This window comes from Bos indicus, chromosome 21 (genome assembly GCF_029378745.1).
Source record: "Bos indicus isolate NIAB-ARS_2022 breed Sahiwal x Tharparkar chromosome 21, NIAB-ARS_B.indTharparkar_mat_pri_1.0, whole genome shotgun sequence".
Taxonomy (NCBI): Eukaryota; Metazoa; Chordata; class Mammalia; order Artiodactyla; family Bovidae; genus Bos; species Bos indicus.
In genome coordinates, this window is record NC_091780.1 from 567,474 (window position 1) to 587,395 (window position 19,922).

The window sequence follows — 19,922 nt, forward strand, 5'->3', positions numbered from 1 at the left end:
TGCAATGATTCGTTACATAGCAGTGGATAAAGAACACACACGGTTTTTAATTCACTGCTGGAGTCCTACTTCTGACCATGTCTGGCCCAAACTAACTGCTTACTGAATATGGAAGGTCAAAACACAGACATGTACGAACAAATACATGCCATGAATGAGGTGAACATATAAAGGCACTTAAACTTCCAATGAGAATTCTTCTCACTATAAGCTGATGGATATGTGTATCCATTTACTCGTAAGATGATTTCAAAACTGTGCTAATTAGTACCATGCTGGGCCTCACAGTAGGCCACAAGTTATCCAAATTGGTTATTTTAAGAAAAAAAAAAAAAAAAAAAGCATGCCTTCAAAGTAAACTCTTAGCCAGAAAAAGGAAAATGGGAAGACATAAAGTGACCTATCAGCGCTTTGTTCTAAACCCACCTCAGGACCACAGTGTGAGGGGGCAGGTGCCTCACAAGGTGCCCACCAGGGACAGGAAGGGGGCGGCAGGGTCCTTGCCTCTGACAGCTCATCGTGCAGCGCTGCCAGCTAGCCTTTCTGGAGGCATCGCAGCACTGCCCCATCTCCTGAGTAGTCTGCCAGCTGGTCTGCCACAGGGAACCTGAGGTCCGGGGCACTACCCAAGAGGGGTCGGCTGAAACACATGGTAAACAGCAGTGCTGTTAGAAGAAAAGAGAGCTTACTCTGTCAGTCGAGCCATAGCCTGTCCATTTGGAAGATCGGCAATTTCACAGCAAAAGGGCCCCCGGGAGGGCACTGCCCTCCTGGCTCCAACAGCAACAGGCCGCCTGCTGCTCTGCAGACACTCAGGGCTCATCCCCAGCAGCTGGAAAACTCCCATATGTGGGGAAGGCAGTGCTGACATGAGGGTGTGGAGCTGACTAGGACAGGATCAGCTGTCTGGGGCTGGGGCGTCCAGGGTCCCCCTGGAGCCCACTCTCACGTCCCAGGGCAGGGCCTGCACCTGCTCTGCTTCCCCTTGGCACCCCAGCTCCCCTTCGGCCCGGACCTGCTCTGACCTCCCTCTCCCATGTGAAGTCCATGGATCACAATCACCGGTCTGCCTGGAACACTGTCTGCACCGCTCTCATTGTTTTTAAAGGTGCCACAGACAACCCGCAGCAGAAAGGCCTCGGACCCACAGCTCGGAGCTGAGCACCACTGGTGTCTCCCATTAAAACAGAGGTGAGCGTGTCACTGGACTCTGGGCTGAACTAGGCCCAGCACAGATGCTCAGGCCCTGAGCACTAAGACCTGGGCCTGCAGGTACCAGGAGCTCACTCGGCAGGGGCCTGCTGAGAGGCAGGGCGGCCCCGCCTTGACTGTGAGCCACCTGCACTGCAGGACTGCCCGGGCTCTGCTCAGTCTTGTCCCTGGGAAGAGGGTGGTGCCTTCACGTGCAGGAGTCCCTAAACCTGGGAGACAGGGCCCTCTTCCGAGGATAGAACACCCCATACGTCTGCAGAGTGGCCAGGGCCAACCACCAGCTCAGCCTGCTCGGGGTCACACACTGCTCTGCTCGACGGTTTTGCGACGAACACTGTGTTGCACAGGAAATGGAAGTCTGGAATCTCCCGGAGCCACACCTGTCTTCCCTCCTGTCTCCCCTCCCTCCTGACAGAACTGCTCCCTTCTCTGCTCCACTTCCACCCAAGGGCCTGGGGCCAGAACACACTTGGGAACTGGGTAGGGGGTAGGACACAGTCCCACTGTGGACTGCAGACCCTCAAGGGTCCTCTGAGGGCCACAGAGGCCTCCAGGTTGTGTCACCCCCAACCATCACCTCCCAGTCCCCTTGTGGGGTGCAGCCTCCATCTCTTTCCCCCTCGTCACCTGAAGCTCTATCCCCCGGGAGAAGGTCTCAGAGATAAGGTGACCAATTCCTCTGGGAGGCCCCACCAAATATGCCATGCCTGCCCTGCCTGTGAGCCAGGTTTTCAGTCCCCACTCCCTTTCTCCTGAGCCAGCATAGTGCCCCCCACCCAGCCCACAGTGCCCGCAAGCCCCACTCCAAAACCCCACCTGTGCTGCTAAGTCACTGCCGTGACCCCTCGAGAGCTGCCTCCTGGAGACACCTCTCCCTCGCACAAGCCACTGCGGCCCACTGTCTTCAGAGCACAGTGGGCCCTCCTGCCCCGCGGCTGCTTCCTCTTCTCGTCTCTTACACTCACTGACACACAGTTGACTGGTGACCAGGCCCCAGGCTTCTCCATCTGAGCCCCCCAACCATGCCAGGCCTCAGGTCCTGGCACCAGGGCCCTCCTCATTACCCCAAAACCCCCAAGAGCAGGAGGCCATGTCCACCTCCTCTTTCTCCACTGTCTACACAGTCTGCCTCACACTTACCTTGTCCACCCCGGGAGCAGGGGTTCCCCACTTCTGACAGAACCAGCCTCTCACCTTGGGGGAGCTCTACCAGCAAGTCCAGCCATGTCCCCTATCCGTTCTGCAGGGCACCTGCTCTCCTTGAACTCCACCCACTGTGGTTTCGGACTCCACCTGCCAATTTCTGGCTCTGCCTTTGTCTCAAATGATATCCCCTTACTCTAGAAGAAGTCTGGGTTGGGTCCCTGGACTGTGAGGATCCCCTAAGTACCCAAACACAGAAATATGCGTATAGGCTCCAAACTGTCTCCTAAGTCAGGCTTCAAGCAGTAGTCGATTTCCTACAGATGAATGAATGTCACCAGTTAAGCACTTAATGACCTTTGCTAAAGTTTCTCTCTCACTTGTGACCATTTTCCCTGAAGAAACATTTAAATACTTAATGAGAATTACCACCCCTAGAACAATGAGTAAGAAAAAATCAGGATGCTCAGTAATCTGCTCGCCTCATTCACAAGCCAGGTGATTCCTCCCACTGCAGTCAACAGCAAGTCATGTCTCAGTCTCCACTCACATAAAAAAGACTACAGGTCATTAACCTTCTGCGACTCTTCAGAAACATCAGTGTCACAGTCTGTCAGGCCTCTCACATGAATACGCCCAAATATCAACTGGTCGCCCCCACACTTCCAAATATCTGCCTCTGGTTTTGAGTGTTGTCAATACTGTGACTACCACTCCATGGTACCAAGTGTGACCCTAAGGAATGATGCTTGTCTCTTCCCTCTCGCTGGCCACGAAGCTACAGGCTCCTTATGTGCGACCATGAGCAACACCCAGTCTTACTGTCCACTCATCAGACAGGCCCTTGTCACACTCGACAGCGCTGAGGGGAGTTGCCCGGGGAAGCAGTTTACCCATAGTGGAAGGGAGCCCCTCGCACTCTCATCTGGTCCAGTTCGGCTCTCAGGGTTTCCAGGTTTACAATCAGCTGGTCCTAAGAAACAGCGAATGACACAGCCTGCACCGCTTGCTTTCCTGATGTAAAATGACTTGCACCAAAATGTGCAGAACAAGTTACGTGAGTAGGTATCAACTCCAAACATTTTAAATCTGAGAAAATGTTCTCTAAGAGTCCCTAGAAAATATAAACACTCAGAACAATATTCACCCATAAACCATAATGAGGAGGAAGTTCCATCTCAGGTGAAGAAAAGGTTTCTCTGGAGGAAACATGGCAAGCCATTAACAACGATGAAGTCTGTAGAGAGAAGCTGGGCTTCAGGCGCGGGTTCAGGTCAGAGGGACAAGACTCACTCTATTGTCCTCACTCCTCTCATTGCTTTAAACGGTCTCCATGGAGCTCACCTGCATTCCTGGGCATTCCTCACATTCATTCCTCTACAGCCCACTTCACTTCCTCATGGGGTAAAACAAGTCAAACGGGCCAAGTTTCCGAGTCACTCGACTCAACCTGGCAGCTCTGTGCTGTTGGCCATGGCATTCACTCGCCTTGTGCAGCCCCTGAGCACGTGAGACAGGCTGGTGCAACACTCGATGTGGAAATCACACAGAAGATTTCAAGACTCGCAGTGAAAGAAGGATGTCAAGTAGCCCGTTGGGTTTAGGAAATTTTAGATTGTGTAGGTGGCTCGTATTACCTTTCTGACGCACAGCACAGTCCACGTGAAAGGCTCACGCTTTGTCTCAGCTTTCGGGTGATCCCAGAAAGGACTACTCAGAATTCTGAACCACACATAATGGCCACACACTCTAAATTCAACTATACTGCAAATACATTCAGTGTTCAAAACCGGAAGTGCTATACGTGTTACAGCAGTGGATTACCATAAGGAAAATGTAACTCGACTTCTGCTAAGCATCTGCTCAAACTCATGTCCATTGAGTTGGTGATGCCATCCAACCATCTCATCCTCTGTCATCCACTCTCTTCCTGCCTTCAATGTTTCCCAGCATCAGGGTCTTTTCCAATATGAAAATTCATATTAAAAAACTGGAAATAATTACCTCAAGCATTTTTCAAATGTAATAACAAAGTTGGCAAGGCTGTGTTTTATAAAATAAGCATCAATTTCAAGGTTTAAAAAGCTGTTTTAGAACCTACTGTATAAAAAAAATGGAGACAAGACAGAAGAATGATCTATTTGAGATTGGCTTTGTGTTAAAAATTGCTGAGACTAATTGACGGGTCATGGGTATTTATTATACTACTCCATCCACTTTTGTTCATGTTTGAAATTTTCCATTGTAATACATTTAAAAACAGTTTATTTTCTGTTAGAACAGAGTCTTCTCCAGCAACACAATTCAAAAGCATCAGTTCTTCAGGGCTCAGCCTTCTTTATGGTCCAATACTCACACCCATCCGTGACTACTGGAAAAACCATAGCTTTGACTATATGGATCTTTGTTGGCAAAGTGATGTCTCTACTTTTCAATATGCTGTCTATGTTTGTCATAGCTTTCCAAGGAGCAAGCATTTTTTAATGTCATGGCTGCAGTCACCGTCTGCAGTGATTTTGAGCCCAAGGAAATAAAACCTGTCACAGCTTCCACAATAAGGCATCAGCATTCAAAGATTTTTAAAGCAAAACAAAAGTTGACTTTGAATTGGCTTAATCATAATCAGCATCCTGATCTCAACTGCCTCTGAGCAGCAGTTCTGAAAGTAAGGAAGAGCACCCCTGATCGGGAGCCATTGAGCTCTCTGCCTAAGCACGGAGGGCGCCTCACCACAGGTCTCACAATGGGAGTCAGAACCACTGCCCCCTGGGAGCCCGTCTTTGAGGCTCTGCAGTCCAGGCCCAAGAACACAGGCATAGTGGGGACAGTACTGACACATGAGGCTGGACCTGGGATTCCCCACTCCATTTTCTGAATGGTCTGTATCGCCATGTGGCCAACCTTTCCGGGAAACCTCTCTCAGGACTCGGTGATGCGAGCCTCCACCATCACCCTTTCCTGACACGCCTTCTGTCGAAGCACAACTACGGTTCTCCTCCTGCCTAGGAGCAGCCATCCTACACACACACAGTGTCTGGACCAGCAGTTTTGCATGTGGGACTCCAGCGCCACGTCCGAGGCAAGCAGGCTCCACACCTGGGCGCCATGCCTTCAATTTCATGGGCCCCGGGCTGGCACCCCCAGGTTTGTCTAAGGGGCAGTCATGAGGTCCACCTGTATCCCAAGCAGCTTCCGGACTGGCTGGTCAGAGCAACAAGCAGCCTCTTTGAACATGAGGACGCCCTGGCCCCTGCCCACCGCCTATGGGTGACCACCTCTGGCCCTGCTCCCAAGGAGGTAGGTGCCCGGATCAGCAGATGGGGCCACACATGCACACACTCGGCGGCAAAGAAGGGAGCAGCGGAGAAAGGCAGCGCTGGCCCCCACCCAAGCCGTGTCTCCTGCCCAGACGCCGCCTCCCCGTCAGCACAGGCACCCGCTGCAGCTCCTTGTTCTTCTCCTCCAGTTGGGCCTCCATCTGGCACAGCCTATTCTCGATGCTGCCATGACTCTCTCCCTCTTGTCGGCCAAGAACAGCATCAGCTCCGCTTGCAACGACCCTGATGGCACGCGGGCTGTGACCACAGGGGCGGCAAGAGGACCATGCTCTGTGTGGACCACAGGCCCCAGGTTTGTGGGGGGCATGCCCACATGCCTGCTCACGCAGCCTGTGCAGCTTTGTGTGTGATGCGTGGCTCACAGAGGGTGCTGGTGACCGGCTCATGAGAGGAGACATGCTCCCCCCTGCCCCGGGCCCCGCAAACGCGGCTGCTGCACCCACTCCTCGGACTGCCTGTGGCAAGCCAGCGCAGGCAGCAGGCAGCCCCAAGTGCGGGACACGCGAGGCACACATTCTACCTTCCTAAGCTGGGAAGGAAGTTAGAACCATTTAGCCTCCTTAGTGGCAGAGCTTCCGGAAGACAAAAGGTCGGACTACAAGGCCAACCGTTGACGAACAGCAGAGATGCCAGGAGGGAAGAGAAACCAAGCCTGGAGAGGAAGATCACAGGCTGAAGGGCGCCCCCTTGCGGTTGTTAGTGACTCTGCTCTGGGAGGGTCTGTGAGCACCCGACACCGCCTGCCACCCACCAACGGTCCGCCCCTCAGCTGCTCACTGAGCTCCGGGCAATGCTCCCAATAGCCACGCCAGCACAACCCCGGCCCAACTCTCCATCCCCAGCCAGTGCCCACCGGCAATGCGGGGCAACACTTTCTCACCAGAAGGACAGGGTGGCGGACTGGCTGGCTGGCTGGCAGTGGGGACGATTCCCGTAGCAGTGCCACATCCCCGGGATGTTTCTCATAAATCATGAGCCCCACAGACACGACCGCCAGAAACATCATGATTCCACATGGTCACACAGCTTGGGCCTGAGGATCTGAGGGTGAGCAAACACCACTCGACTTGTCTGACTGCTGGTATCACTGTCACATCCCTTCAAGGAGTGGAACCTCAGAAAACTAGAGAAGATGGCCAGGCAAGCTGCCTCAGCAGAGCCCACACAGCATGCTCCCATCTCTCTGAGAGAATGGGCTCCACAGATGTCACCAGACTTGTCTGAGGGAATCAGGAGGAAATTTCAGCATTCAACAGGCAGGTGGAAGTGGGGATGAACTGGGAGACTGGGGTTGACATATATACAGTACTGATACTACACATAAAGTCAATGAATAAGGACCTAGTGTACAGCACAGGGAAGTCTACTCAGTGCTCTGTGGTGAAGTAAATGGGCAGGAAATCTAAAAGAGAGGCAGATACATAGATAGATAGATATATGACTGATTCACTTTGCTGTACAGCAGAAATTGACATAGCAGTGTAAAGCCACTATACACCAATAAATGAATGAATGGATGAATGAATTTTTACAAAAGGAGCACAATGGGCCCCCTAGAACTTGTGTTAAGGAGGAGTCCACACCCAGGGTGCAGCACAGCACCAGGGCTGCCCTCATGTTGGTCCACTGCCAATGGACTGCCTGGACCAGGCCTCTTCTACTCCAGAGACCTCGACACAGAGGTGGGGAGGCAGCCAGTTGTGGTCTCTCCAGTGCTCTGCTCTTACTCACGCAGCCATCCCAAGGCTGAGATCCCCGGGAGAACAAGAAACCCACATTCCACCTCAGGACAACAGACACGACCGCCGTCACTCACTTCACGGATGTCCCACTGCAGTTTAGTGTTCACGTCCTCAGACTTGAGGAGATCCTTCCTGGCCATGTCCAGGTCCTCCTCCAGCTCTGTAACGTGGAAAGAGAGGGCTGCCAGGTGCTCCTTCAACTGGCTCTCCTCCTGTGACTGCTTGTCTATGACTTCCTGAGTGCAATCACCTTAGTCAGGTCTTCCTCGTGGCTTAGAGAGCCGTAGGAGGGTCTCTAAGGGGGAAAGGAAGCCTTAGCCTTGTTTTGAGAGGGAAGGAACACAGCACTTCCAGGCAATCGGTGAGGTCAAAACAAGGCACTAAGTGTACAAATCCAGGACGGATGGGTGGCTGGTACCTTCTCGTCCAGGGGATTGTGGTGCTCAAACAGCAATTTCAGTGCCCTGAGCACCTCCACCTCTCTGGTCATGCTAGCTGGGGACTGTGCCTGCTGCTTGCCTGCCATAATCTGGAGGGATGGCACGTACCAGGCAACCAGTAACCCCAGGTGCACCAACAGCAGCTTCAGGGCAGGGCCAAAGGAGCACTTTCAACCTCATGCTTGACTTCAGGGCCGATAACTCCTTTCAGACTCACGCTACAGCTGGAAACACGCTACGGCACGTTGGAGTCCTGCCAGTTCAGTCTAAAGTTAAGAGTGGACTTCCCCAGTGGCCCAGTAGTTAAGACTCCACCCTTCTGCAGGGGTCATGGGTTTTAATCCCTGATTGGGGAACGAACATCCCACACAAAGTGTAGCATGGACAAAAATGTAAGTTGAGAACTCCCCTCTCAAATGTACTAAAATTACATTAGCTCTCATCATAAATTTGAAGTAACGTATGAGAACCACGAACTGATCCACCCTGGTCTTCTCAGTGGGAAGATGTGAAGAATGACTTGAAAATCAGACAGAGTTTAAAGATAGCAACACGGAGGCTAGTTGTGACCCACATGGGGCAAATGTCAACACGTGAGAATCCCCGTACTGACCCTGGTTTTGCTTCTTTCCGCTTTCAGTTCAGTAATTTCTTCTTCTTTTTTAAGAAGCTGTTCCCTGCGTATTTTGAGTTTTACACTAGGAGTTGGAAACTCCTAGAAAACAGTTAAATGAGAAACTAAATGCAAACTTAAATTAAAAAGAGAGTGAGACTGTGAAGACTGACCCTGTCAAGTCTCTCCAGGCTCCACACAAAGGATCTCCTTGCCCCTCCAGAGAAGAGGGGGTCCACTGATCCCAAGACCACACAGACCACCACAACTCAGACTGGCCTTTGGCCTCCACCTCGACCTGGCAGGCACGTGGCAGCGGAGAACCCAGAATCCAAGCCTGCCTTCTAAGACCCAGGGATGTCTGAGAAGCTTTCCAAAACATAAACCTAACAACAAAGTGGATAAAGAGATTCTTAAATGACACACAGACCAATGACCTAGAGCCACTGGGGAGAGTGAAGAATAAAGGGAAGGTCTACAAGGCCACCAAGCTTTGGAGTGTTCCTCTGGGACAAAGGCGGGTGGCACCCCAAGGCCATCTGTTAGCCTGACTCCACTGAAGCCACCCAGTCATTCAGTCAACTGGTTAAAATGTTAAATTTATGTTATATGTATTTTACCACAATTTACATGCACGTGGGGCCATCCACATGGTGAACTTGCTCAAGCTGAACCACATGGAGTCTTTCGTTCTTCTATTTTTCTTTGCAGAAATAGAAAGATCCTGGACTACATATCCCCTACTACATACTGAGTGTCCAGCACCCAGAACAGTGCCTAGCACTTGTAAGAGGCATGTAGTAGACATGTGAAACTATTACGGTGTATGTCATACACGTAAGCAGTAGGTACCCACCATTAAAATACTGGACACATTGCTCTGTGGTTTGTAAGATGGGGGACATTAACGGGCTTAGCCTTTCTACTTCAAGGACTGACTCTCTAGCTCGATCCTCATGCCCCAGAGACTCCTCCAGCCAGTGTATTCTTTCTTTGGAAGAAGGGAGACGTTAAGGGGCTTAGCCTTTCTGCTTCAAGGACTGACTTGATAGCTCAGTCCACGTGCCCCCGTGACTCCTCCAGCCAGTGTTTCCCTTCTTGTGGGGCCTCCGCCCATCCTCCATGCAGCACCTGCACAACCTCTTACAAGGTAAACTGCTGGGGTCGATCCTGCCCACTAAGGCCAAAATGCCCTGGCCAGCAGGGCCCACAACTATGCTAACAAAATGAAACACAACCCCAACGCTTCACTGGGTGAGGGCCAATCCGACGGGCGTAGTCCCTGGCTGCTCTCACCTTGTTGAAGTCCTTTAATGGACTGGAACCTGGTGGTCTAGAGTCGATGATGAGAAGGTAAAGGAGAGAGAGAGGCTGATATTCCTTGATTTACGCAGCAAGCCAATAAAGCCCCTGAGATGGGACTTGCTCTGTTCACAGAGGCCTCAGGTGCCTTCTCGATGGAGTGAAGATGGAGAGCACCTTCTCGAGAGGGTCTTAGAAGCCCGGGTAGGAAAGTGTACTCAGAGAGCCTCTGCACTCCAAGGGATCAGCCTAAAAATGAGAGAGAGAGAGAGAGAGAGATACATGGGGACCAGAGCTCTGATGGAGCAAAGGTGTTTTAATCAACATGGTGTGGGCATATATACTGTCTTACAAGGTAGTTATTCTCAGCAATGATAAAGATTAAAATTCCAGACTTACAAAACATAGGTGATCCATTTTAAAGGGAGAGAGAGTTGTATACAATCACTTTTACCGTATGGTTTACAGGAAGGAAGAGGGTACTTATCACCGTATAGAAAAACTAATGAAGGAAATGCCTGGATTCTTTAGCCCATGGGAGAGGCTTGCCTCTCCTCTTCAGGAATTAAAAAGGAGCAGAGAATTCCTGACAGTTCCAAAACAGCACACAGGAAGCCTCCTGTTAAATGCTTCCTGACAATTCCCTCTATTTTATTATATATTTTTTTTAAAAAAAGGTCTTGACCAAATGAGTTTGGTGAGTATTAACCAACCTTATAGAAAGGCGACGGTAAACAACAAATATAATTATCAAGACAATCACCAAAGCTACAGTTCCAGACCCGATACTGTGGGTAATACTTTGAAACCATCCTCGTGGGTCTAACCCAGGTAATTTGTTCAGCTAAAGTTTCCAAATTAGGGGCAGAGGGCAGATTTTTAGAAAAAGTTTTAAAGATTTTCTTTTATAGTAATTGTACATTCAGAGAGGCATTATCATGTATATTTTTTAAATGAAATTTGATTTGTTCCCAGTTGTAGGCACTATGATTGGAGTGAACAGGAATAACACAAAATTGAGTAGCTTAAAGAAAGAGGAGTTAATACAAGTATATAGTTTGCAATTAATACAAGTTACAGAACGTAAAAGTCTTATTAAATTGTAAATTTTCTACGGCTATAACAAAAGGAAGTGGGACATAGGCCTGTATAAAATATGACTGATTGTAGGGAAAGAAATAGTTACTATGACGACTGGTCCCTATGAAATGTCCGGTCCAAGTTCCAAGTTCTTCTGTGCTCTGATGCTCTCACATCAAGTTTCCAAATGGCCCATTGGTCAGGCCCACTCTGTTTATCGAGGACGATCTTAGGAGGAGGTGGGGCTAATCCACGGTCAAGCCACTCAAGAAGTCCTCTGTTATAGTAATGTTCCACTGTAGTGTCAGTGACCTTCCATATCACACACAGTGTTGTTAATATCATCTAAGCAGTCAGATAACCACATACCATGGGGTCCCCAATCAACAACTGTATGATTAGCCACAAACATTGATTTTCTTGATTTGGTTTGACATTTGTCCCAAGGAATGGGAGTATAAGTAAAGTTTTTATAAGTAAAGCCTTTGCATAAAGTTCTTTGTTCTTTCCCTAACTCTTTTCCTAAAGTTTCAGTAGTATAAACATGGTTTACAGACAAAGATAGGGCAGTAAATAATCCAAGCAGCGTCTGAAAGTCTTCTTTTGGAGGCAGGACGAAAGCCCAAATTTGTCAGCCCAAATTTGTCGGCTAACATTTATGCACAATTTTGCTGGGCCCGTGCACAAGGGAGGGACTTCATAGCCTAAAGAAATATTACTGAGTTTTCTTTCCTGCCCAGGGTGTGAGGGCCCTTTCATGTACTAGGGAGAAAACATATGTATAGGGTCATTAGTTGAAATGATTGGTTCTCTCTCCATCCATTCGACCCCCTGTAATAGAGGGGGGTTGGGTGTTAGTCTGAGCTTGAGCAGGGGGAGGTATAGGCCAAAAGACTGAGCATTGCCAGAAGAATGTATTCAGGACTCGGAGGCAACCCCTGTTGAGAGACCAAAATATCAGCTTGATTAGTAGGGTTTTTATTTGTCTCCAAGTGAGGAGATCATCGGGGTGATGCCTCCGAGGGCAGTGCTTTCTGGAGATCTTTGGAGCAGACATAGCCCGTATTGGAATTTCTTCTTCCTGGGGTTCTTGTTTCATCTCCATTTTGAATGCCGGGGGCCCCCTTGGGTCGAATCTTAAGAAGAGGTTAAAGAATTTAAAACAAATAAAGCTGTATTAACAATAGTTATAGGTTTAGAAAATATGTTAGAACCTAGTAAAGTCTGCTTTAGATAAGGAAGACAGTAGTGTACCTGTGTATTCCCCTTTTAAAAATTTTTTTTATTTGTAACTTTAGTGTGTGATGTGTTTGTTTTGACTATGTCTCGTGTCTGTGGATTATAAGGAATACCTGTAATATGTATTTATTGATAGGTATTACAATTTTATGAGGATCGGAGCCAATTAGAGTTTTAGTTCTAATTCTTCCACTGATAATGATTAGAGCAATTAAATCAAGGTTGGGTGTAAGTGACTTTATTTCCATAAAACGGGTATAGATCCATTTTACTGGGCGTTCTTGTTGGGCAATAAGTCATGTGGGAGAATGAGAGGGGAGTATAAACAATTCTAGAGGTAAATCTATTTTGATATGAGTAAGAAATTGTTTTTGTAATTTATTTTGCACCAAACAGAGTTCTTCTCGTGCCTCTTGAGAAAGTGAACGAGGGCCATTTAAGTCAGGATCTCCTTTTAAAGTACTAAATAGGTTATTCAGTTGATAATTAGCAATGCCTAAAGAAGGTCTAATCCAATTAATATCACCTAAGAGCTTTTGAAAATCATTTAAGATTGATAATTTATCAGCACGGATCTGATTAGTTGGGGAGTAATGCGTTGCCTATTAACAATGAACCCCAAGTAATAGTAAGGTGTAGAGGTTTGAATTTTTTCAGGGGCAATGAAATATAGCATAGTTGAGCTATATCAAACATGTGTTCAGTGTTTAAGATAGATGGAGCCGAAAACAATATATCATCAATATAGTGAATAACAAGAAAGTTAGGAAATTGCTTTCTCACAGGCTCAAGGATTTTGGCTACGTAGTACTGACACATGGTGGGAGAATTCATCATCTCTTGTGGCAGTACAGTCTATTGGTACTGTTTAGGAGGTCTAATGTGATTAGGATAAGAAAGAGAGAAAGTGAATCTCTCTTGGTCTAAAGGGTGTAAAGGTATATTAAAAAAGCAATCTTGTCCTGCTTGCAATGCACCCATAGGTTTCATAGACGCACTAACTTTTCTAAGGTCTGTTAGGAGACGCTATTTGTTAGATTTCTTTTTTTTTTTTTAAGACAAAAATAGAGTTCCAAGGAGAACAAGATTCTTCAGTATGTTTTAATTCTAGTTGTGCATCTATAAGTTCCTTAGCTGCCTGTAATTTCTCTTTCGTGAGAGGCCATTGCTCTGTCCAAATAGGCTCGTCATTCTTCCAAGTTATCTTAATAATTATATTGTTTGTTAAATGAGCAGTGGCCCCCAGGGAAAATGTGGAATGTATATCTGAGTATGTCATATCTTACATCTTTTTATTAAAAGCATATATCTCACTTTTCCTTAGCAACTATGAAGTGTCTTGTATATTAGCATTTTATAGATTGGTGAATATATCAATATATTATACATTATAAAATATATTTATTAAGTTTAAAATCTCTTTAGTTTTTCTGTTAAGAAAAACTTTTTGTAAGAGGAAGTTAATGTTTAGTAATTAATGTTTTAAAATCTTACTTTATTTGGAACTGACCTAGCTATTTAATAAACTTTTATTATTTAGTTTAGTACAACTCTAGAAATTTAAGTTATTCCAATCCTAAGAGACTATTTTAGATTATAATAAGGTTATAATAATAGATTATTCTATTAAAAATATAATTACTTTTAATAGAGTTTATCTAAAAGTTTTTATCTCATTTATATATATATATATATATATATATATAAAGAGTTACCTTTTTGTTGACAAATTTAGTTTACCTTAAACCTAGGCATAATAAAAGTATTATACAATGCTGATGACTTAAGACATGTCTTAATTAGATTAGCAAACAATTATATTTAAATTATATTTAAATAATTATATATATTTAATATTTTTCAGTTCACGTGAATTTGAATTTAAACAGAGCTCATTAACTTCATAGTATCTAAAAACAAAGCTGGTATACCATCGATGGCAGCACTGCCAGATGTTGAGGGTTTCAGGTAAAAGATGGAATTTGTCTCAGGTTTTTGTTGACGGGGACGTGGTGGGGGGGTCCCTGCTTGCAGTTTTCTGGAATAGGTTTTCTTTCAATGTCAGATTTAGACTTACAATCTTTGGCCCAATGCATTCCTCTACTGTAGCGATGGCAGATTTTTGGAGGTTTTTTATCTTTATATATTTTTCTTTTCTTTTTTTTTTTAAGCTTTCTTAGGGCCATCCCTTTTTAAATGGTTCTTATTTCCACATGTAAAGCATCCTTTATTTCCCTTTCTTAAGGCAGCAGCTATTGTTTCAACTATCATTTGCATCTTTTGAGTTTCTAATCCTAGATTGCGACAAGCCTTCAAATAATCAATAATAGTCCCTTTCTCACGAATTGGAGCTATAGCTTTTTGACATCCCTGATTTGCATTATCACATAATGCAAGTAATTTGCAAGTAATTAAAGGTCTTTTAATCAACATGGTGTGGGCATATATACTGTCTTACAAGGCAGTTATTCTCAGCAAAGATAAAGATTAAAATTCCAGACTTACAAAACAGGCAATCCATATTAAAGAGAGAGAGAGTTTTAAAGCAAATAATTTCTCTAGTTGCCTTTTGGCTTCTCCAAATACACTACGGGAAATAGCAGTTTCTAATCTAGCTAAAAAATCAGCATGCATTTCGTTAGATCCCTGAACTTTAAATAAGTGATGAAGTAAAGTAGAAAAGTGATGGGGCTTTCCAGCCTTTTTACCCATGTCTTAGTACTTACCGGCCTCAATAGGCCCTGGGGTCACTCCGTCCAAGAATCTGCCTACATGTACCAAGTCCCTGTTCTGGGCGCCACTTGTTGAGGTCCTTTAATGGACCGGAACTTGGTGGTCCAGAGTTGACGATAAGAAGGTAAGGGACAGAAAGAGGCTGATATTCCTTGGTTTATGCAGAAAGCCAATAAAGCCCCTGACACGGGACTTGCTCTGTTCACGGAGGCCTCAGGTGCCCTCTTGATGGAGTGAACACGCAGAGTGCCTTCTCGTGAGGGTCTTAGAAGCCCGGGAGGGAAAGTGAACTCATAGAGCCTCTGAAGAGCTCCAAGGGATCAGCCTGAAAAAGAGATAGAGAGACAGAGCAAAAGAAAGACATGCGGATCAGAGCTCTGATGGAACAAAGGTGTTTTAACCAACATGGTGTGGGCATATATACTGTCTTACAAGGTAGTTATTCTTAGCAAAGATAAAAATTAAAATTCCAGACTTACAAAACATAGGTGATCCATATTAAAGAGAGAGAGAGTTGTAAACAGTCACTTTTACCGTATGGTTCACAAGAAGGAAGAGGGTACTTATCACTGTATAGACAAATTAATGAAGGAAATGCCTGGATTCTTCAGCCCAAGGGAGAGGCTTGCCTCTCCTTCAGGAATTATTAAGGAGCAGAGAATTCCTGACAGATCCAAAACAGCACACAGGAAGCCTCCTGTTAAATGCATCCTGACATCACCTCAGGCCACTCTCCTTACAGGACTTGGGCCGAGGCCAAGTTCTTCCTTGTCCTGGCCTTTGCCTTGGGGTTGCAGCACTGAAAAAGCGCCCAGAGACGGGCCCTTCTGCAACCCATCCTTGCGGATGGGGGCAGCCCCCCACTCAGGGGCAACTGCTGTTTCACGGTAGGATAACTCTGCTCCTGAGCTATAACCACCGATCTCACACTACAACCACTGCTATTCACACTATGACCACCGCTCTCACACACACTGCTCTCACACACCACTCTTACACACACCACTCCCACACTATGACCACTGCTCTCATACTATGACCACTAGCACCACTGTCTCAAGCAGAAATGGCACGAAGGCTCTGCCTCCAGCACGTCTCCAGGAGCCTGGAACTGGAACCCACTCAGTCACAAGGGGCTCCGTGGTAACAGGGGGGCTGGGCTCAGGCCCACCGTCAAGGGTGCAGAGAGGGGGGACAGGCTGCCAAAAAGATGACAGGTGAGTGTGGGGTGCAGGAGAAGGAAGGCTGTGCCCACGGCTCAGGCCCCTGTCAAACATGACTCTGCAAGGTACTGGGTCACAGTTGAACCAACCAGTATAAACTCCTTCAGAAACCATCACCCCTGGGAATGAGCACGTCTTCTAAGTGGGCTTCTGCCCCCTTTAAGCCCCAAACAAGTCTCCAGTGAGGCTACTGAAAGGGTACCCATGAATTCAAGGGCGTCCCCAGAACCCACCCGGCTGAGGAGGACTCACCACGTTAGCTGCCCCTCACTCTCCCCCTGAGCTTGGTCTTCCCTGACTGACTCCCACACTCGAGCTCAGCAAGGGCTTGACCAACCTCGCTCCAGGCACTTAAAATGAACCCACAGGGGTTCATTCAACCTGCTGTGAACTCGCCCATTTAACTTCGACCCTGGGCTGTCAGACCACTCTGCTCTGTGGGGGCTGCAAGGTAGAGGTTCAGGGGTGTCACTGCCTCGAGCCACGACAGCCAGCGCCTCCCAGACCCCACCAGGTGCTGTCCCACCCTCCGCCCCCGAGTCTCCCACCCATCTCCTGGCCCCACTCCCACCCTTGAGGCTCTCCACTAGCTAGGGCACAGGCCACTTATTCCTGGCTAAGCCTGGACCTCTGCTGTCACTTAAGGGCCTCAATCCCCAGGGTGCTTGGGGTCCTATATCCACCCATCTCAGCAATTACACACTCTGGGAGAGACAGAGTACAGTTTGGGGTCCCACCCGCAGTTCACCTGGAACACGTTCTCTTTTTTGGCTTTATCTACTGGAGTTCTCTGAGATGTGTTTTTAAAACCTCAACTGTTGCTTTCAAAAAGACTGTAAAATCACTGTGCTCAACTTTAATAAAATATTCATTTTCCACCTTAAAGTAAAACTGGAGGGAAGACTAAAAGCAGTCATTTTTTCAAACTGAAAAAGAAAACCCACATGTGACCATGTCACAGAATACAGGTCACGTAACCCATCCCTCCTCAGCCTTCTTCACCACCAGCAGCCCGTCATCACAAGGCCTGCCCTGGGCCGGCAGGGGCAATGAAAGAGGGGAGACCAGCTTCTCTGTCTCCAGGCTGTGTGGGCTGCTTGCTCCACCTCCTTCCCAAGTTCACGTGGCACTGAAACAGCCTGGGCAAGCTGGGGATTCTTACCAGAAACACAACCGTGGGTACTAAGCAAGGACCCCTGGTTCTTGTTTTCCCCAGTATCAAAGCTGATCAATACAAGTACTGTGACTGTTACATGTGGCTTCAGATGACAGAATACACCCAGGGTGTCCCCACTACCAGTGACAGATGCAAGCAGCTTGTAGGTCAGCCTACTGAGAGCTAGAAAAGCTAAATACAGTTTAAAAGAGCTCCTTAGGCAGCCACAATCCAAGATTTCAAATAAAAGGGAAGCCCAGTAAGGGAGCTGAAGACTGAGAGGCCCGCTCCTTCCCTCGGGCCATCTGAACAAAGCTGACTCTGCGAAGAAAAGGCAGGGTAAAAGTCAAGCAGAGGGGACTGGCTAACACAGCTCTGGACGGTTCCTTGGTCTGGGAAGACAAAAATTTGAGTGCAGGCCTAGTGAATCAGTTCGGATGTCAGAAAACGTACCCAACACTCTGCCCAAACCGGTTGAGCACTATCTGTCACCTCGTGGTGCTCAGGAGACAGACGGTGGGCTTCAGGACTTGCTGAGAAGGGGGCGGCCCTGGGAAGCAGCCCAGGCTTCCAGACGGAGATGCTGGAAAGCTCCTCCCTGGGCTCGGGGGAAAAGGTGGGTGAAGGCTGCTGAGACTGAGCTTACAAATAACCCCCAGCCTCAAGTCCATCAGGCCCTGAGTGAACAGACACCTCTGTCCCCACTGGAGGTCTGTGTCAGAGGAAACTCTGGAGAAGACAGCATCACTCAGAACCTCTAGGGTTTTCCAAACATAATGTCCATCATGCAATCAAAAAAGCAAAAGAGGGTGTAACAACAAACAGGACCAAGAGAAAAAAAACTGAACCAGATCCAGTGGTATCAGATGTATATAAGCATATCAGAGGTATGCTAGAGGTATCAGATGCAAATGTCACCTGTTGAAAAATATACTTGACAAAAGGAAAAATTTCTGAGAATCAAAACCGACTCTCGAATTTTACAATAACAGTGACTGAATTTAAGAACTCAGTCTCTGGCCTTAATATCAAATTGGACATAGCTGAAGAGATGATCAGTGAACTGAAGGATGGGTCAGGTAAAAAATATATATAAGAGAGAAGAAAAGGGTAGAATGTATTGAAGGAGCCCCTTGTTAAACTACGTTGTTAAAAAGTATAAATGGGGACCCTCATGGTGGAGAAAAGACAGAAAGGAGAATAACAAATGCCTCCAGGGGTTGAAACGAAAGATCCTCTTGATGAAAGTGAAAGAGGAGAGTAAAAAAGCTGGCAAAACTCAACATTCAAAAAAATGAAGATCATGGCATCCGGCCCCATCACTTCATGGCAAATAAATAGGGCAACAATGGAAACAGTGACAGACTTTATTTTCTTGGGCTCCAAAATTACTGTAGACAGTGAAATTAGAAGATGCTTGCTCCTTGGAAGGAAAGCTATGACAAACCTAGACAGCATATTAAAAAGCAGGGACATTACTTTGCCGATAAAGGTCATTTAGTCAAAGCTATGGTTTTTCCAGTAGTCATGTATGGATGTGAGAGTTGCCCCATGAAGAAGGCTGAACGCCAAAGAATCGATGCTTCTGAACTGGGGAGTTGGAGAAGACTCTTGAGAGCCCCGTGGACTGCCAGGGGATCCAACAAGTCACTCCTAAAGCAAATCAGACCTGAATATTCACTGCAAAGACTGATGCCTAAGCTCCAATATTTTGGCCACCTGATGCGGAGGACTGACTCATTGGAAAAGAACCTGATGCTGGGGAAGACTGAAGGCAGGAGGAGAAGGGGACAACAGAGGATGAGATGGTTGGATGGCATCAATGACTTGATTGTCATGAGCCTGAGCAAGCTCGGGGAGTCGGCGATGGACAGAGAAGCCTAGTGTGCTGCAGTCCATGGGGTCACAAGGGGTCAGATACTGAGCGACTGAACTGACTGACAAGGACAGTGGCAAGAGTTGGTTCAAGAATCAGACCACTGACTCAAAACTGAAAACCACACATTGGTTTCAGCAGATCTTCAGGTGCCTAAGGCAAGAAGAGAATGTTCAAGCGCTCAGAGGAAAAAAGGTGTGGCTTTTAGTGGCACAGCAACACTGAGAGCTGACTTTCCAAGAACAAGGAAGTCAGAAGATAACGGACTGGGATCTGTAAAATGCTGAAAAACAAATAACCACAAACCTGGAATTCTATACCCAACAAAAACACTCTTTGAAAGTGAAAGCAAAATAGAGACTTTTAGGGCAAATGGAAATAAGACAACTCATCACCCACACACATGAACTAAAAAAATATTCAGGCAGAGCTTTGGGAAAAAGAAAAGTTTTCTCTGATGGAAATATAAAAAACAAGTAGAGAACAACAACGAGGTAACTGTGAGGGTAAATACTAACTCTACAAAACAATGATGCTAATGCCAAATATATATCTAACTGTTCAAAGTGTAACAGTGACAAGGAGGAAACAGTCGAGTCAGGGAGGCAGTAAAAGTACTAAGTTAGTCTTGAATGTAAAACACACGTTGTGTCTGCAAATGTGCACCTAACAACCTGACAGAGGAGCACAGAACTAGAGAAACACTTCATAGCTTTAAAAGAAGGCAAGAGCAAAGAACACAGACTAGGTAGGACAAACAGAAAACACACAGCAACATGGTGTCTACACATTGAATATCAACATTATAAACAGAGCAAATATTCT

General features: G+C 46.9%; 2 pseudogenes; both read right to left on the reverse strand.

Moving 5' to 3' along the window:
• Positions 1-19,922, reverse strand: part of LOC109575113 (ankyrin repeat domain-containing protein 26-like) — a 502,197-nt pseudogene that overhangs the window by 119,570 nt on the left and 362,705 nt on the right.
• The window catches only part of LOC139176066 (liprin-alpha-1-like), a 38,422-nt pseudogene that overhangs the window by 13,256 nt on the left and 5,244 nt on the right, over positions 1-19,922 (reverse strand).